Here is a 20,897-nt window from a genome sequence, read left to right as displayed (position 1 = left end):
AAAACTACCACCTTAAAGATTTTGACAAATCTTTTGAGAACTTAAGTGCTAAAGATAAGAGATAGAAAAGCACACAAGGATTTTATCCTGGTTCACTTGATAAATCACTCAAGCTACTCCAGTCCACCCGTTAAGGTGATTTCTTCCTTCTTAGAATGAAGGCAATCCACTAATCAGGTAAGAGTTACAACTGCACTTGAAACCTACAAGTGACTAACAATTACACTGACTTAGCTCACACTAAGATTCACTCTCTTAGTCTTCTCTAGGATCCGATCAACCTTGATCTCCTAAAGGAATCACCACTAAGATTCACTCTCTTAGTCTTCTCTAGGATCCGATCAACCTTGATCTCCTAAAGGAACTAAACAAACTGTTTATCAAAGAATTGTTTACAAGAGATTTGCTTCTAAAAAGCTAATAGTAAACACAATGAATTTCAGATGAAAGAAAGCTTAGAATATTTTGAATGTCTTGCGCGTGTGTATTGCTTCTAGCCGCTTCTTTCAATCTTCAGCCTCTATATATACTCCAAGGATTAGGGTTGAGCGTTGCATGGGAAATGCTACCGTTGGAGGGCAGTTCTGGAAAATCCAGCTTCTGTTGTGGCTGAGAACGTTAGGTAGGTCGTCAGGAAGGTACACTTGCTTTTGTACTTGGATAGCGACTTGACCTTTTAACCTAGGAGACCTCTGATCAGGGGAATACTTCATATTGGAACTCGTGAAGCCGGTTGATCAGAGTCAGAGGGAAAGCACAGATCCTCTGACCATTGTATCTTCTGATTCTGAACTCAGAGGGAAGAACATGGCCTTCAGAGTTTCTTGCTTCTGGACTTCAGAGTTTCCACTATTCAGCTTCTGGATCTTCAGAGTCTTCTACACCATCGGAACATCTGAACCTTCAGTGTTTCTTGGTTATCAGAACTTCTGGATCTTCAGAGCTTCTAGCGACTGAGTCCACATCAGAGTTTGTATAGCTTCAGAACTTCTGAAGCTTTTCCACTGTTCATACTGAACATGGTGAATGCGAAAGCGTTGCTTGGGTTACCCTTTATACACAGTGCTTCTGATTTGTGTGAGATTGAGTTGAGGTCAGAGCCTGTAAATAGCACACTCAGAAAAACACGTTAGAGTACCACAATTGTTCATATCAAAAGGTTAACTTGTAATCATCAAAACATAGAGTTGTACTACTAGATCAAAACTTGATCTTACAGCTAAGTGCTAAGTGGGTAATTTAGGATGTGTGATGCATGCTTTATATGCTAAGTGCTACGTGGTTATTGCTTAATATGTTGATATATGACATGTTGATTGGTTGTGCTGAGTTAATTATGCTTTTGCAATGAAATCTGAGATTCTGAGTAGTGAGAATAGCAGGCAGGTCATGCCGATTTTATTTTGGAGAGTTTTGAGAAAGTTTGATAGGACGAATGAGATTCGGGCCTGGTTATGGTGTTTTATGGATCGAGACATTCTCTGGAGTCATTTGGGGATTTGGAGATCCCGAGAACTTATAAGAATTGCGATAAGGCTAAAAGGATATTATTTTGTGAAGAAAACTCATAAGAACTTAAACAACCTCTAAATCTTTAAGTGATGATAATAATCTCGAAGGAAGCTTAGGAGTCGAATCTTAGTTTTGGAAAACGAGAAGTGTCGTCGGATCCAAGTGTTGAGGAGATGGTAAGTTCTGAATATGTTGATACTTTTGTGCTCTGGGAGCAGTTGTGTTGATAGGCTATCCAAGGGATGAGCCGAGGAGCTTCACTGAGGCGTGAGACCTCGTGAACAGCATGAAGCTTCACTGAGGCGTGAGACCTTGTGAATGCGGGATACTCCACTGAGGCGTGAGACCTTGTGGAAAGCATGGATCTTCACTGAGGCGTGAGACCTCGTGAACAGCATGGAACTTCACTGAAGCGTGAGACTTCGTGCAAGTGTGTAAATTCACTGGGGCGTGAGACCCCGTGAAAGCATAAAACTTCACTGAAGCGTGAGACTTTGTGAATGTGTGAGACTCCACTGAAGCGTGAGACTTCGTGAGAGCATTGATGACTCGAAGAGTTATCGTGAGTGGTTGCACTCAGTTTATGATTATTGTATTTTGTCGCAGAATCGACTGTTACCTTAGGGTAAGCTTTTAGAGACATTAATTTAACTAGAACACGTGGCGACGTGTCGAGTGAGGTCGGAGACGTTGTTTGGCTAATCACATTGCATTCATGCACACATAGGAGGTTAATACACGGCGTGATTACCGGACCTTCGTCGGTTTCCAAAATGGTCATAAGACCCGGAATGTCGTGTAAGAGCGTTTGTAGACGTCTCTTGTAGCAGACCGAAATGGCAGACCTTAGGGTTTACTGCTGATCTGGCTACCTTTGTTTGGTGTAAGAGGCACGCGGGCAGAAATGGTCCCACCGTTGCTGGTGCTAGGATTGATCCGTTTGATGTCCATCCGTTTCCGGAATGCATTGGTTAACTGGGTTAACCGCCATATCATATCATGCAACATGCATACTGACTTAGTTTCTGGGTGTGATTGTTACTTGTTAATCCTATTTGTAACATGATAATTGTTATTACTGCCATTTATGTTCGTTATGGAATATGCAACCCTAGGATGTTATCCCTAGCTATAAGCCTAAGTGGCTATTCTATTATCTGTATCTATCGGTGCTATTATTTACGTAATTCTTTGGAGTTGACCCTCGCGTCTTCTGTGTGTGCTTTGGCGGACAAACGCCCATTGTCAGATGTCTTTGGCGGGCTAGTTCATGATGGTTCACCCTTCGGGAGGAACTAGGGGAGAAGCTGGAACAGGAGCGCATCGCGGTCGCGAGAGGAGGACGGATGGTGTACATAGACTAGGTCGTTCTGGAGTCAGATTCGGACGACGATCATGCTAGCATGTAGGTTCTAGTGCTGGTGTGAGCTCCTCGAGATGGGATTAGTGTAATAGTAGAGTCTTAGCTCTGAACATCATTTGTTTTCTTGGGGACAGGGTAGTTTCCCACCTATAGCTTTTTGTGTGGTTTCTTTACGGGAATCACAGAGAGTTGGTTGGACTTAGGAGGTCTTGTTTTAGGCCGATGGGCCAGCATATTCTCATTTTTGAGAGATAGTGTTGCGAACACTTGACCTTTCTTTTGGTCCGTACCTTTTGCCTACGGGCGTTATACTTTTTCTTCTTTCCGTCACTGGAGGTTGCTCGTGACGAGGTTTGGTACTATAGCGGGGGCTGTATTTATATTGTATATTAGTTCTGTTATCTTTCGTTTTAGAGTTTTATTTCTTTCAGTCTTGTTTATATTATCGGAAAAAAAAATATATTCACGTTTTTCCGCATTAAGTTTACTTTTGGTTACTAAAGTGATGCCACCGAAATCGGGGTGTTACATTGTGGTATCAGAGCACGGTCGAGTCTTTCGGGAGTTGTTGGGGAATAGGTCTTCTGTGCTAGGTTGTGTGACTCTGCAAAGAGTGAAAATTGATTGTCTGCAAGCGATTTTTCGCTTAGAATTGATTGAAGTTATTGCTTACTCATATTGTATAGTTATAATAGATGCTATCTTATGATGAGTACTAACTGTTTGTTTAACTTAACAGAACATGGTGAACACTAACCAATTAGCTGCGATGATGGCCACTATGGCCCAAGCCGTGACAGCGCAAGCAAACGATAATGCGATGAGGCGTGCTGCTGAGGAGGCACGTGAACAGCATCAGCGCCAGAGGGAAGTAACTCTGGACCAAAACAAAGGCCTGAATGATTTCAGGAGGCAAAACCCACCAAAGTTCTCTGGTGGTACTGACCCAGACAAAGCGGATCTCTGGATCCAGAAGGTTGAGAAGATATTTGGCGTTCTGCAGACTGTTGAGGGTGCCAAAGTGGGCATGGCGACTTATCTACTGCTCGATGATGCTGAGTACTGGTGGAAGGGCACCAGGGGGATCATGGAAGCTAACCATGAAGAGATCAACTGGAACTCTTTCCGGACCGCATTCTTGGAAAAGTATTTTCCAACAAGTGCCCGGGATGAGAGGGAGGCGCAGTTTCTGACACTCCGTTAGGGAGGTATGTCTGTACCGGAATTTGCTTCGAAGCTGGAATCTTTGGCGAAGCATTTTCAATTCTTTCATGATCATGTGAACGAGCGCTATATGTGCAAGCGCTTTGTTAATGGACTGAGGCCTGATATTGAGGACTCAGTGAGGCCATTGGGAATTATGCGCTTTCAGTCGTTGGTGGAGAAAGCCACAGAAGTGGAGCTAATGAAGAAAAGGAGGTTGAACCGTGCTGGAACTGGAGGACCGATGAGATCAGGTTCTCAAAATTTTCAAGACAAAGGGAAATTTCAGAATAGGAGGCCATATCAGCGCCCTGCTGAAAAAGGGTTTACTTCAGGATCTTATCGACCCATGACGGGTACTGCTGGTGGTTCTGGAGATCGGACTTTGAACAGGGAGATGACCTGTTTCAGATGTGGGAAGCCGGGGCATTATGCTAATGCTTGTCCCGACACGAGGCCCAAGTGCTTTAATTGTAACAAAATGGGGCATAATGCCGGTCAGTGCAGAGCACCCAAGACGGAGCCAACCGTGAACACTGCTCGTGGAAAGCGTCCTGCGGCTAAAGCAAGAGTTTACACCATGGACGGTGAGAGAGCTGAGGGGTTTGTCACAAGAGAGCGCAAGAACGATGGTAACCTTCTAACCATTCTTTCTCATTTCAGTATAATATGTTCCATTGCTCTCGTAGCGCATGCAACACACCTATCTTACTTATGTGGTTTAAGCTTTGACCTTATAGTTATTACGCCTATTAATACCTTATTTGACCGTAGCTCGTATTTTAGCTATAGAAGTTATACGAGGTTTAGAATGACACGCTAAGCCTAGAAAGTAGTCTTCTACCGATGCGTTTAAAAGGAAGCTAGAAGCTGAAGAATGAATCTCATAGAGATTTCTTATGGATAGTATACGTATGATGTTGAGGGCGTCTAGTTCCGTAGCGGAATCGTTGAGGATGTGATGTCAGGATATTTGTGACTATTGGATGATAGGAACTCATTGACTGTTCCAGTAGGTTTTTCTAGATTTCCACCTTCGATGTATTAGGCCTGATCAACTTAATATTGAGGGGGTGATATTCGGAATCACAACTGGCGATGGACTTTGATAGAAGGATGTGTAAGATGAATTTGAACTGGATCGAAGATTAGTCGAGTTTGGAAGTAAAAGTTCGCGTTAAGTATTAGTTTTCTTGCGAAGGAGTTATAGTTTTAAGAAATGGATATTCATTTAAGAAGTATTGAAGAATTAAAGGATATTAGAAGTCCAAACTTAGTGAAGGCTTAGATTTTAGATCAATCGATTTGATCACGAACGCGTGAGACATGAAGTCTTGTCAAGTTTTGATCGAGAGACTAAGTATTGGGATGATTGGAGGATGATCAAATTACAGAAAGGGAAGTGTTCGTATCAAGATGAATACTTGAGGTATAGTTATGATTGGATCTTTTGGAGGATAAACCTCGATTTATGCGAAGTGTTAGGGATTTCAGTAAGCCTAAATTGGTTTAAGTGAGGAAGGTTTTGATGACGAAGACGACAATAATGGATTGTTAGATAGTAAGAGGGTGATTAGCTTATGAGTGGTTGATGAATTTATGATTAAGGGAGTCAGTCTTGTCCTGTACGAGGTATTAAGACTCAAGTCGAGTTTTAATTTGATTGGTGACTAAGGAGAAGATCAAGGAATAATATCCGGAGCTTTTACTGAACCCTAAGTTTCGAGGACGAAACTTTCTTTTTGGAGGGTAGTAATGTAAGGCCCAAGTTTTTAAACTTATGCCAACTAAATAGAATCCTATTCACGATTAGGGTTGATGTATCGTGAAGGGAAACCTGAACTAGAGTTTACCAAATGAAATAAATTTATGAAGGAGAAAGTTCAGGAAAAGTCAAAGGATTGTATCGAAGTCGATTTAAGTTATAGACCGATCGTTATACGCTTAAAACCTAGGTCAGAAACCCTAGTATATAGCTAGTTTTCACTTATAGGCACGATGGAAGTTAATTCCAAAAATCTTCAGAGAAATGTTAGAACTTCTCTTTTTCCATATATCACAGTCGTTTCGAGGCGAAACTCTAGGATCTACGAACGTCCGATTCCAATCATCGGAAGTTTCCCGAAACCGAAACCCTGGTATTTCAAAACCCTAGAATCAATCGACAATGAAGACTTTTTCTATTCAGAGCTTCAAATGAAGATTCTACACGCGTACACCCATTTCTCTTGATGATTTCAATCTTTCTTCAGAAGGAAGTTTTCTATTCCGACATCCGATGCAAAAAGCAACTTATCGGGTAAAATAGTTTTATACCGATTATGCATTAGTCGCCAAAAATACAAGGAGACCTCTTTATAGTTTTGGAATTCTTTTGCCAAAACATATCTTAGAATTCATGGAGAATGAAGCCAGAAAAATCAGATTCGCGAAACTTTCATTTTACCGCGTTTTGCCAACCTCTATATATAGCCAAGAAATGAGAAAAAAAACACAAAACCATACCCATTTTCTCTCTCAAGGCCGCGAGTTTCACAAGGGAAGGAGGAGGAGAGATTTTCTTCATTTCTTGCTTGATCGTCGATCAATCAGTTGCTGCTTCAAGGTTTCGAGGTATAGTCGCTAATCCTTACCTCTGATCGCTTTTTCCATAGCTTTTTTGTAGACTTTTCTGAGCTGATAGTTTTGAGGTTTTTGCAAAACTATCCTGAATATTTCATTTTTGATTCTAAACATCTTCCTTACATGCCCAAGATCACTTCTGCCGGATTAGATTTTCCGTTATGCCGCCGGATTTCCGCCGGAATCAATTTATGCCTTAAATACCCATTTTTGGAGTAAAGCTTCAACCTTTAGGCTGAAAACTATCGCCTTAGCTTAGTGCTAGTAGGATTAGTTGTCATAAACGTCGTTAGTAACGTCCCTGTCAAATTTGCTTTTTTGGATTTCAGTTTTGAAATTCTAAGTTAAAAATCATGACCAAAATACCCCTGCGACAGTTTTTGATCCGATAATTTTTCCGAGTTCAGAATACCCTTAGTTACGGCTAATGATAGCATAAAAACCAAGTTTGATCGAAGAAAAATCGAACCCTACCATTAACCAAAGTGGCCGAGCACTCTAGGGGGGAGGGAGGAAAATTCCTTTTTTCGAAAACTTGTCCTTTCGCGCTAGATTATCGTACCTCGGAGTATGTATTACTTCGTGTAACCTTAGTAAGTATTGATAGCTTAGTTTCCGATAGATTCTGATAGTATTTCTGCGGTTTTGCTCTAAAGGTGATTTTGAGGAATTCCCAGCGGAGCAAGGCTTTGATTGTGAGGGAGCGTTAGAAGATCATCCTGGAGAATCTTCAGGTGAGGGCTTCTCACTGAATCTCTAGTTAATGCTTAGGGTCGATGCTTTCGACATTGATTTACTGTTTATGCACTTGTTTGTGTTTGATTGGAAAAATGTTTTCTGAGGCTTCGGCTGACAATGTAGATGATTCATCTACTGAATGTTTTTGAGAGTGAATTACATACTAAGTGCTAAGTGGGTAATTTAGGATGTGTGATGCATGCTTTATATGCTAAGTGCTACGTGGTTATTGCTTAATATGTTGATATATGACATGTTGATTGGTTGTGCTGAGTTAATTATGCTTTTGCAATGAAATCTGAGATTCTGAATAGTGAGAATAGCAGGCAGGTCATGCCGATTTTATTTTGGAGAGTTTTGAGAAAGTTTGATAGGACGAATGAGATTCGGGCCTGGTTATGGTGTTTTATGGATTGAGACATTCTCTGGAGTCATTTGGGGATTTGGAGATCCCGAGAACTTATAAGAATTGCGATAAGGCTAAAAGGATATTATTTTGTGAAGAAAACTCATAAGACCTTAAACAACCTCTAAATCTTTAAGTGATGATAATAATCTCGAAGGAAGCTTAGGAGTCGAATCTTAGTTTTGGAAAACGAGAAGTGTTGAGGAGATGGTAAGTTCTGAATATGTTGATACTCTTGTGCTCTGGGAGCAGTTGTGTTGATAGGCTATCCAAGGGATGAGCCGAGGAGCTTCACTGAGGCGTGAGACCTCGTGAACAGCATGAAGCTTCACTGAGGCGTGAGACCTTGTGAATGCGGGATACTCCACTGAGGCGTGAGACCTTGTGGAAAGCATGGATCTTCACTGAGGCGTGAGACCTCGTGAACAGCATGGAACTTCACTGAAGCGTGAGACTTCGTGCAAGTGTGTAAATTCACTGGGGCGTGAGACCCCGTGAAAGCATAAAACTTCACTGAAGCGTGAGACTTTGTGAATGTGTGAGACTCCACTGAAGCGTGAGACTTCGTGAGAGCATTGATGACTCGAAGAGTTATCGTGAGTGGTTGCACTCAGTTTATGATTATTGTATTTTGTCGCAGAATCGACTGTTACCTTACGGTAAGCTTTTAGAGACATTAATTTAACTAGAACACGTGGCGACGTGTCGAGTGAGGTCGGAGACGTTGTTTGGCTAATCACATTGCATTCATGCACACATAGGAGGTTAATACACGGCGTGATTACCGGACCTTCGTCGGTTTCCAAAATGGTCATAAGACCCGGAATGTCGTGTAAGAGCGTTTGTAGACGTCTCTTGTAGCAGACCGAAATGGCAGACCTTAGGGTTTACTGCTGATCTGGCTACCTTTGTTTGGTGTAAGAGGCACGCGGGCAGAAATGGTCCCACCGTTGCTGGTGCTAGGATTGATCCGTTTGATGTCCATCCGTTTCCGGAATGCATTGGTTAACTGGGTTAACCGCCATATCATATCATGCAACATGCATACTGACTTAGTTGCTGGGTGTGATTGTTACTTGTTAATCCTATTTGTAACATGATAATTGTTATTACTGCCATTTATGTTCGTTATGGAATATGCAACCCTAGGATGTAATCCCTAGCTATAAGCCTAAGTGGCTATTCTATTATCTGTATCTATCGGTGCTATTATTTACGTAATTCTTTGGAGTTGACCCTCGCGTCTTCTGTGTGTGCTTTGGCGGACAAACGCCCATTGTCAGATGTCTTTGGCGGGCTAGTTCATGATGGTTCACCCTTCGGGAGGAACTAGGGGAGAAGCTGGAAGAGGAGCGCATCGCGGTCGCGAGAGGAGGACGGATGGTGTACATAGACTAGGTCGTTCTGGAGTCAGATTCGGACGACGATCATGCTAGCATGTAGGTTCTAGTGCTGGTGTGAGCTCCTCGAGATGGGATTAGTGTAGGAGTAGAGTCTTAGCTCTGAACATCATTTGTTTCCTTGGGGACAGGGTAGTTTCCCACCTATAGCTTTTTGTGTGGTTTCTTTACGGGAATCACAGAGAGTTGGTTGGACTTAGGAGGTCTTGTTTTAGGCCGATGGGCCAGCATATTCTCATTTTTGAGAGATAGTGTTGCGAACACTTGACCTTTCTTTTGGTCTGTACCTTTTGCCTACGGGCGTTATACTTTTTCTTCTTTCCGTCAATGGAGGTTGCTCGTGACGAGGTTTGGTACTATAGCGGGGGCTGTATTTATATTGTATATTAGTTCTGTTATCTTTCGTTTTAGAGTTTTATTTCTTTCAGTCTTGTTTATATTATCGGAAAAAAAATATATTCACGTTTTTCCGCATTAAGTTTACTTTTGGTTACTAAAGTGACGCCACCGAAATCGGGGTGTTACACTTTTTACCGAAAAGATTGTCAAAATCTTTAAGAGCAAGCTTTAAAACTTCAAAACCCTATTCAACCCCCCCTCCCTTTCTAGTGTTTTTCATACCTTCAAACACTCTGTAAAGCTGTATCAAATGGATGTCAAGAGTGTATTTCTAAATGAGTTCATTAAAGAAGAAGTGTATGTGAAGCAACCACCGGAATTTGAAGAACTATCTGCACAAGATCATGTCTACAAACTGCGCAAAACTCTATACGGTCTGAAACAAGCACCGAGAGCATGGTATGATAGACTAAGCTACTTTGTCATCGAAAATGGATTCTTAGGAGGGAAATTCGATAACACCTTGTTCAGAAGAAAATCATACGGTGATGTCATCCTAGTCCAACTTTATGTAGACGACATAATATTTGGAGCAACAAACGACAAACTATGCAAGGAATTTTCAGAGCTCATGCAAAGTGAATTCGAGATGAGCATGATGGGAGAACTGAAATTATTTCTGGGTCTACAAATACGTCAAGAAAAAGACAAGACTTATGTTCATCAGCGAAATACATCCACGACATACTTAAGAAGTACAATGTGGGAAAATCCAACAAGATGAGCACTACCATGCATCCTGGATCAATGCTTGACGAGAATGATCAAAGTTCACCGATAGATGCAACAAAATAAAGAGGCATGATCGGATCTCTACTATATCTCACATCCAGCAGACCATATATTATGTTCAGCGTCTACCTCTGTGCAAGATTTCAGGTAAGTCCTCAAGAATCACATCTCTCAGCAGTTAAGCGAATTTTTAGATACTTGATAGGTACTGCTAATCTTTGTCTTGTGTATGAGAAAAGTGATGATTTCAGGCTAAGAGGATTCTGTAATGCTGACTATGCTGAAAATAGAATTGAAAGAAAGAGCACCAGTGGAAGATATCATTTTCTTGGTCAATGCTTTGTCTCCTGGACTAGTAAACGATAAAGCATCATCTCATTATCTACAACTGAAGCTGAATAAGTTGTTGCTGGGTCATGTTGCACTCAACTACTCTGGGTCAAACATCAACTAGAGTACTACAATATTAAAGAGCACAATATTCCTCTACTATGTGACCACACAAGCGCCATCAACATCACCAGGAATCCAGTTCAGCATTCAAGGACAAAGCATATTGAAATCAAGCATCACTTCATAAGAGTTCATGTTGCAAGAGGCCACATTGATATATCATATGTGTACACTGATGATCAGCTCGCAGACATATTTACCAAGCCTCTCATAGAAAACAAATTCATCATTCTGAGCGAGAGAATTGGTATGGACACTGTCATTTGACTTATCCAAACAGACAGTTGCAGGAACCATCCAATTAAGCATAGTCTAAACTTAAGACATGCAACGTCAGATGATGGTGTTCCTACAACGTCTACAACTAGTCACGCTGATGTGATTTTCTAATAATTTCAAACGTTACTGAAATCCTTAGTCTGCCTACCCACGTGGCCGAAACTTCAAGGGTCATGTCGCACTTAATGGTGAACAGTTGTCAATCAGATTTTTCTGACATTGGGAATTTCTCATTTATTTTTATTCGCTTGTACAGTCTCAAAAATCACACCCCATCATTAGTCTTCAAAACCTAAAACCAAAAGTCTCTCTCTCCCGCAGTTTTATCTATCATTTAAAATAATCTCCACTTATCTTCTCTCTGAAAAACTGTGAGACCCAAAATTTCAGTTATAGAATTAATTAATTAAATTCCTATCCACGATTAGGTTTCGATGTATCGTGAAGGAAACCTGAACAAGTGTTTACTGAATGGAATAAATTTATGAAGGAGAAAGTTCAGGAAAAGACTAAGAATAGTATTAAAGTCGATATAAGTTATAGCGCGAGTCTTATTCGCTTACGCCTAGGGCAAGAGCGTTAGTAAACGACTAATTTACTCTTAAAAAGTACTATAGAAACTAATTCCAAAAATCTTCAGAGAAATCTAAGAATTTCTCTTATTCCTTTCCATGTCAAGCGTTTCGACACAAAACTCTGGAATGTACGAACGTCCGATTCCAATTTTCGGAAGTTTGCCGAAACTGAATCGCTGATAGCTCGAGAACCTTAAAATAAACTGTCGATGAAGACTTTTTCTATTCAGAGCTTCAAACGAAGATTCCTCTCGTGTGTACCGATTTCTTTCGATGTTTCCAATATTTCCTCAGAAGGAAGTTTTCTCATCCGACATCAATTGCAAAAAGTAGTTTTGCGGCATATTTTGAAGCAGACTGCGTTCAAGCCATTTTCCCACTTAAATGAACCAGATGCAACTATCATCATTTCTTGGAACGACACTTAGGTTAGATGCACAATATGACAACGTCATATTTATTCTAAATGTCTCAAAATTATTCTTTAGCTCAATTTTTACTCATTTCTTTGTCCATAGATCATTTTAATTTGCTCAAAGTGATCCAAATTTATTTTTTACTATTTCATAAAGTTCCTCATGATTTTTAAGATAATAATATATCATTCTTATATTTTTCTCTTAACTTTATGAGCTAAATTCTACGGTATCTAAATCAATTTGTACCGTTAAATATTATTTTATAATATATATATATATATATATAGGGGAATGCTAACTTACTCCCACTTGATTTTGTGAAGGAGTAAGTTAGCACTTAACACCTTTTCATTTTGGACAAAAAACTCCAACTCTCTTTCTTCTTTAAGACAATAAAGTGGGGCTACCAATGTAATTTTGGTTACCAAACTTATTTAATTTTAAATCTCAATTTTTCTCTCTCCTCATTTATCACCTTCTTCCACCTTTCTTTGTCTTCAATCGGTTCCCATTTCTCTGCAACTGCTACCTCCAAGAACCAAACCCATTTTTATTTATTGGCAAAAGGTAAAAGCTCCTTCCACTACTCATTCTTGTTTCTACAATTCAATTTTGAGTTTTAGGAGCCCCTTTGCCATTCACGTCATTTAGGAGCCCCTCCCAATTCTCTCTCTTCAAGCCATATCTGCAGTTCCATTCAGTCTTCTCCATCATTCCATTTAAAAAGAAATCCAGCTTATTTTCCTTCTTCAAAATGAATCTAATTGAAAAAAAGGATAAGGAATTGAAACATTCCATAAATCTGTCAAAACCCATGAAGTTCACGAAAACGATGAATGAATCAACGGAATAAACAATGTGATGACGCTCTCTTTCAACGGTGGCGAGACGACGCCAACTACGGATAAAACGACGAGAAGGTGGATTCAAAGTAGGAGAAAGAGAAATGGAGAATGGAGAAGACCAAGAAAGAGAAAGGAAAATAAGCAGGAGAACGAGAGAAAAAGCAAAAAGAAAGAGAAAGGGTATTAAATGATGAGAGAGAATTTTAAGTTTTAAAATTAAATAAAAAAAATTTGGATAACCAAAATTACCAAAAACCCACAACTTAAGTATTTTTAAATGTGAGAAGAGGAGGGTAGTTTTTGTCCAATAGAAAAGGGGTTAAGTGCTAACTTACTCCTTCACAAAATTAAGTGGAGTAAGTTAATCAAGTGGGAGTAAGTTAGCATTCCCTATATATATATATATATAATCCTCACGTTCACTCTCTGTTTCTTTCCCTCATCACCGACTATACACACACAAAATGAATATACTAAATTATCTCCACTATTTCTTCTTGCTTTAAGTACTGAAGAAAACAATCAAACTTTTCTTTCAAACTCTTGTCACAAAATCAAATTCCATTCTCACTCTCTTTAACGTGTCTCTGTGGCAGCACCTACAAATTTCTCCATCAAATTTCTATTCCATATTACTTTCTCCTACCACTAGTGCAAGAGCCTTGTCTATTTAATTAAATCAAGAAGAATCAGATATGATCTTTTTCACAATTGAAGAAGAGGAGCCGTGAGCAAGTAGGAAGTGGAGATTCCGACACCGTTTCGTCGTTTCTTGACCGATCGTCGCACTGACAGTTGCTACGCGTAGACCTCGAGGTACTGATGTTATTTCTTACTTCTGATCGTCAATTCTGTCGCTTTTCTCTATGTCTTTCTGTGCTCAAAGTTTTGAATTTTTTGTGAAACTGTCCAAATAACTTGATTTCAGTGTCTAAACTTATTGCCTACATGCCCAAGGGCATGAATATCCGGTTGTTATCTGCTGAATCTCGCTGAATCGTCGCGGAGCTTCAATTCTGTGAAAATACCCATTTTCTGACCAAAGCTTCGTTCTTTGGATTAAAAACTCTCGACTGAGCTTAGTGCCAGTAGGATTAGTTGTCATAAATGTCGTTAGGAACACGCTCATCAAATTTATTTCTCAAAATTCCGACTTTGAGTTTTCGGGCTAAAAACACTGACCAAAATACCCCTGTGTTAGTTTTCGACCCGATAATTTTTCTGAGAGTTTCCCTAGCCTAGATATCGCCTAAGAATACCTTGGAATTAAATTAGATCGAAGAAAAAGTTCGGGAAACCCTATTTTGATAGTGGCCGAAACTTATTTGCTATGGTACCGTGACCAAAAATAATTTTTGGGTCTGTATGACCTGAGTTATAGCGTAGCTCTCTCCTTTGTCGAAATTTTTGTTTTGGTTTCGTGTCATTCCGAGTTCTGTAGCTCGAGTTATGCACGTTTTAGCGAATAAAGTGTTTTTGTACAAAACTTGAATCGAGTCAAAACTCATCCATTCGGGGAAAGCCCTTCCATTCGTGCCTATATGTTGTACTCTGAAGCTCCTTGAGCTTTGTCTAACGTTATTTAGTATTGTTTCGATTGTACCGACTTATTTTGATTGATTTTTGCTTTGTTTGCTCTAAGGTTCGTTTGTGGAAACCTTGGACTTGACTGAGCAAGCTTGTGAGTGTGACTTACACTGTGATTCTGGAGGAACTAGAGGTGAGGGCAACTTACCTTGCTAGCTAATGTTTTAGGCGTCGATGAATTCGACTTGATTTATTGTTTATGCACCTGATTGTGATTGACTGGGAAACATTTTCTGAGGCTTCGGCTGACAATGTTGAATATTTATCGCTGGATTTGTTTTTGCTATTGATTCACATGCTATGTGCTAAATGGTTAATCTTGGATGTGTTGATATTGATTCACATGCTATGTGCTAAATGGTTAATCTAGGATGTGTTGATATATGTGTCATGACTTTCGGATTGTGCTAGTTTGATTATGCAATTACACATATATCTGTTGTACGTCAGAGTGAGGATAATGGGCAGTTATGCCAAATTTATCATGGGATTTTGGGAAAGTTTGACGGGACGAACGGAGGTTCGGGCCTTGTTATTATTTTAGTGGATCGAGACCTTCTCTTGGAGTTACTTGGATGATGGGATCTTTTAAACTTATAAGATTAGAGATAAACCTAAATGGAAACTATTTTAGAAGGAAAATTCATAATACACTAAACAACCTCTGAACCCTTTTAAATAATGATAACAATGTCAGATGAAAGCTTAGAGCTTGGATGTTAGTTTTGGAAAATGAGAAGTGTCGCCGAGTCCAAGTTTTGGGGAAACTAATGAGTTTCTGAGTATGTTGGTACTCTTCGCTCCATGAGCAGTTTGTTGTTTGGCTATCTAAAGGATAAGCCGGGGAACTATAAGTTTCCAAGTACATTGGTACTCCTTCGCTCTTTGAGCAGTTTATTTAGCCATCCAAAGGATGAGCCGCGAAACTTCACTGAAGCGTGAGACTTCGTGAACGTGTGCAAATTCACTGAAGCGTGAGACTTCGTGAAAGCAAAACTTCACTAAGGCGGGAGACCTTGTGGAGACGGGAACCTTCGCTGAAGCGGGAGACTTTGCGGAGGCGTGAAACTTCACTGAAGCGTGAGACTTCGTGAAGGTGTGGGACTTCATTGAAGCGGGAGACTTCATGAAGGCGCGAAACTTCACTGAAGCGTGGGACTTCGTGAATGTGTGAGATTTCACTGAAGCGTGAGACTTCATGAAAGCGTAAGACTCCATTGAAGCGTGAGACTTCATGGAAGCGTGAGATTTCATCGTCGTTTACCCTAGGGCAAACGACAGGGAACATTTGTTAAGTTAGACACTTGTGCGTTGGGAGGACGATACATTGTTTGACTAACCTTATCACCCAACTTCATATGTTGAGATTTTGATGATTTGATATTGGTGAACATCGTTATATTATTTGTTGAATTGTTGAGATATTGAATATTGTGTTGTTACTAGAGATTCGATAACATGCCATGTATATACCTTAGGGTAGGCAATGCAGAATTTATATGTATATATACAACATATATATATAACCCCTTATTCTTCACATGTTGCTTGTATTATCTATTATATTCTATGAGTTGACCCTCGCGCCTTGGCTTTGTGTTCATGTTTGTGTTTGGGCGGTCGGCCTGCCAGACGTTCAACAATTGATTCGTGATGGTTCATCGTTCGGGGAGGACCCGGAGCGAAATGACTACTACTGGGCCTTCGACGGGGACCCGGACTTCTTGCAGGATCGGATGAGGGTCGATGTTAGGGGTGTAGTATATGGGGTTTCGTTGTCATAGCTCTGATTTTCATTTCTTATTTTGGGGCAGGGTAGGTCCCCGACTATTAGCTTTTTGTGTGGTTCTCTTCCATGAGGATCACAGGGAGTTTGTCGAACGTAGGAGGTCCTTTGGAGGCCGTTTTGGGCTGACTTACTTTCTTGGAGGACTGTATTTATAAAACGTATGACTCTAACTATGGGTCGCACTTATTTGCCTGCGGGCACTACTTTCAGTTACTTGACGTTACTTTCCGTCTCTTCAGGACGCTCGTGAAGATGTTTTTAGTTGCAGCAAGGGATGTATTTATATTGTATATTAGTCGTTGTTAATCGCGATCGGGTTAAGTCTTTATTTCGACAAGTCATTTTATTTAAACCAAACGAAAAAAAATATTCACGTTTTTCCGCTTTATTTTATTTTTGAGTTACTAAAGTGACACCCGGAAATCGGGGTGTTACAAAAACACTCTAAACCGTCACCACAACATCTTTAATCTCTCTCAAGGATGTCATTTGCAAATCACGGTCTACCAAAGTCAAGAGATCATCCATGAAACCAAATCCTATTTTTCCTCTAGTCAGATATGATACAGACAGGGCTTTATTCACTGTTCGCGAGGAACTCTTTGGTGAACAAAGAAGAAATCAAGTAGATCAAATTGGAATGACAACATACAACAATTTGGGAGAAAAGCGCATTGCATCACCTCGTTCTCTGGAAATGGAGATCTTGAGCAAGGCTAAAGTTCCTAGAATAGAAGCCTTTCTATCTCAAAACTGGGACAACATGTTTGACATAGCAAAAAGATAAGTGTACGTTCCTCTGTTAAAAGAGTTCTTTGACTATGTCGTTGTCTCCGACGACCGTGTTATCAGGACCAGGGTAAACAATGAAATTGTTGTCTTCAAAATTCAAGATGTTTCTACCGATCTATGGGTAAACCTATCTGAAGGAGAAAAGTATGACAAGGAATGGGAGTCAAATGCTGATGATGCAGACTTCCTTTGGAAAGATCGAAACAAGTCTCTCTCACGTGTTCCAAATCTACTCGAAGAATTGGAATTTTCCAATACGGTAATGGGAAAGGTTATACTTCCCAATGAAGGTTCAAGAGATCACATCAACCATCATACAAGGTACGCACTGTACAATATCTTAAAAAGGGGTAAAGTTAAACCTTGCATATCTTGTTTGGGACTATCTGCTCAACTTCCTCGTCGAGCCACATGGAAATCTGCCTTGTGGTTCTCCGATCACCGTGCTTGTAGAATAGAAAGGGGTTGTGAATCCCTTTCTTGTTGAAAGCAATCTTTTTCCTCGAGATCAAATCTTTTCCACGCCAATAAAATTTTTTGATGTACGAAGAATAAATATAAGCATAGTGTTAAGATAAGTCAAATATTCTGTTAGCTAAATTAGTGGGTCAAATTCTATGTTAGCTGTAAATTAGGTGTACAGATATTATTTCTTTAATTTAAGAAAGGAATTATATCATTCCTTTATTAGAATAGGGTTTCATGTGTATAAATGTTGCTCTGTTGAGTGAATAACACACACCAGAAATATTCTTTGAAACACTTCTATATGGTATCAAGAGCCAACACCGCCTCCACAATATAGGAACGGTGCTTTGTTGGTTTCTTTGAATAATTTCTGATGGCTTCCCTTGATAAAAATAAATCTAATTCTGGGACTTCCGCTGCTACCCATATGCATGAAGCGCTCACCCCAGAACGACTTGACGGCACCAACTATGTCGAGTGGTCGTTGAATGCGCAGAATAAGATCAGAGGCAGAAAACATTGGGGTTACATCTCTGGATCAAAGGCAGCACCCAAAAATAAGGAATCTGATGAATATGAAGCATGGGAAGATGAAAACTGCTTGGTCAAGTCTTGGCTTCTGGACTCCATGACCAAAGAAACCAGATCTCTCTTCATCCGCTTAGCTACGACAAAGGAAATTTGGGAAACTGTGAAGGAGACGTACTCAGTCAACCAAGATGCATCAAGAGCATATCAATTGTATCGTGAGGTAATCTCTACTTAGCAAAATGGAGGATCTCTTATTACCTACTTTGGTAAATTGCAGAGGTTATGGCAGGAGTATGATGCTATTAAAGATTGTACCATGGAATGCCCTAAAGATGTTGAGAAGTATAACAAGATGGTTAATTGTCAACGAGTTTATGTGTTTTTGGCTGGCTTGGACTCACATTTGGATGGAGTTCGTGGCCGTATCCTTGCTACCACTCCTCTTCCAAATGTTCAATCAGTTTATGCAACTGTTTGTGTAGAGGCAAATCGCCAAGAGGCTATGCTTGGTAGTGAGTCTACTGAGGGATCCGCCCTTGCTGTCAAGAAGTATCCTAAGAACGGATTCCGCAAGTGTACCCACTGCAATGGGGATAATCATGTCAAGGAAACATGTTTTAAAATCCATGGTTATCCAGATTGGCATCCAAAAGGCAAAACTAATCCCAACAACAAGGCAGAAAATGTTAAGAGCCATATTTCTACTGCTGCTGGTTTTATAACCAAGTCAGGTATATCCAACTCTGCTCTTAGTCTTTCTGTTGTTACTAAAGATAGCGATTGGATAATTGATTCAGGTGCTACTGACCATATGACTTGTGATCCTCATAAATTTACTAAATTTTCCCCTAAAAGTTCTAAAACTATCGTTATCAATGCCAATGGAGTTTCATCTCCTATTGAAGGTGTTGGTACTGTATCCCTCTCACCCTCCTTATCAATACCGAATGTTTTATTTGTTCCTAAGTTGGATTGTAATCTTCTCTCTGTTAGCAAATTAACCAAATCTCATTCTTGTGTTGCTTCGTTTTACCCAACCCATTGTCTTTTTCAGAATCTACAGACCAAGGAGAAGATTGGCAGTGGTAGAGAAAGTGAAGGGCTGTATTATCTTGAAAATGTTTCACAAAAAACTCATAAAGGAGCATTGGCTTATCTTGCAAGTGAGAACATACAAGATAAAAATAAAAAGGAAATCTGGTTATGGCATAGACGGCTGGGACATCCCTCTTTTGGTTATCTGAAAAAATTATTTCCGTCGTTATTTCATAAATGCAATATTTCAGATTTTCTTTGTGAAACTTGTGTAATGGCGAAAAGTCATCGTGCTGTTTTTCCCTTAAGCAATAACAAAACTGTTTTTCCTTTCTCTTTAATTCATACAGATGTTTGGGGCCCCGCCACGCAGTCTACAAATAATGGAAAAAAATGGTTTGTTAGTTTTGTTGATGACTGTACTCGGGTAACTTGGGTTTATTTGCTTAAACATAAAAGCGAAGTATGTGATGTGTTTCGTTCCTTTCATCAAATGATAGTTACACAATTTAACACATGTGTAAAGGTCATTAGATCAGACAATGGAGGAGAATTTTTGAAAACTGAATTAATAGAGTTTATGAACTCTAAAGGCATTCTGCATCAAACTACATGTTCCTATTCTCCCCAACAAAAGGGAGTGGCTGAGAGGAAAAATAGACATATATTAGAAGTGACTAGATCACTTCTAATAGATGGTAATGTTCCATCTCATTTATGGGGAGAAGCTGTGAACTCTGCTGTTTATTTGATTAATCGAACCCCTTCCAGTGTGCTGAACTTTAGAAGACCTTTAGATGTGTTGTCTGATCATTGTGTGCTTCCTTCCATAGTTCATTTACTGCCTCATGTTTTTGGATGTGTTATATATGTACATTTACACCCACATCAACGAACGGAACTTGATGAACGAGCTATTAAATGTGGTTTTGTTGGGTATGGATCAACTCAAAAAGGTTATCGTGCTTACCATCCAACGTCAAAGAAATTTTATATTTCTATGGATGTGACATTTCATGAAGATAAAATTTTTTATGTTGATTCTACACTTCAAGGGGGGAATGTTAGTGAAGTGCAAAATCAGGATGTTAGTATGTTTGATATTGATACACAATTATATTGTGAAGATAAATTATCTTGTGAAAATCACTCTGCAGGAAGTAAGCCAATCCTAGATATGGGAAATTCTCCTTTAGATGATACATCGCCTTCTGATCATAACCAATTAGCTCAATCTTCTCCACAGGTTTAACATGATTCTTCAGAGGTATCTCTCGATCCTATCTCGGATAATACAATTATAGATGAAGTGGATCGTGTTTTCAACTCTGAAATTGATTCTTGTTTGCATGAAACTGATCATGAAATTGAACCTTGTTTGCATGAGACCATCAACATGCCAAACACTGAGTCTACTGTTGTCCAATATAATCTTCCACCCCGTTCTAACCGTGGTCAACCTCCAATCCAATATGTACCTGACCTCCAAGCCAAAGTTAAATATCCCATTGGTAAATATGTGTCATCTCACAAGTTATCTCAGTCATATGCATCATTTGTATCTCAATTATCCTCAATTTCTATTCCTAGTAATGTACAAGAAGCTTTAGCAGATCCTAGATGGACCGAAGCAATGGTTGAGGAGATGGCAGCTTTAGAAAAAAACAACACTTGGGATCTTGTGCCTTTACCAAGGGGGAAGAAAACAGTGGGTTGCAGATGGGTTTTCACAATCAAACACAAAGCTAA

This window comes from Lotus japonicus, chromosome 3 (genome assembly GCF_012489685.1).
Source record: "Lotus japonicus ecotype B-129 chromosome 3, LjGifu_v1.2".
Taxonomy (NCBI): Eukaryota; Viridiplantae; Streptophyta; class Magnoliopsida; order Fabales; family Fabaceae; genus Lotus; species Lotus japonicus.
Note: the sequence above shows the minus strand (reverse complement) of the source record.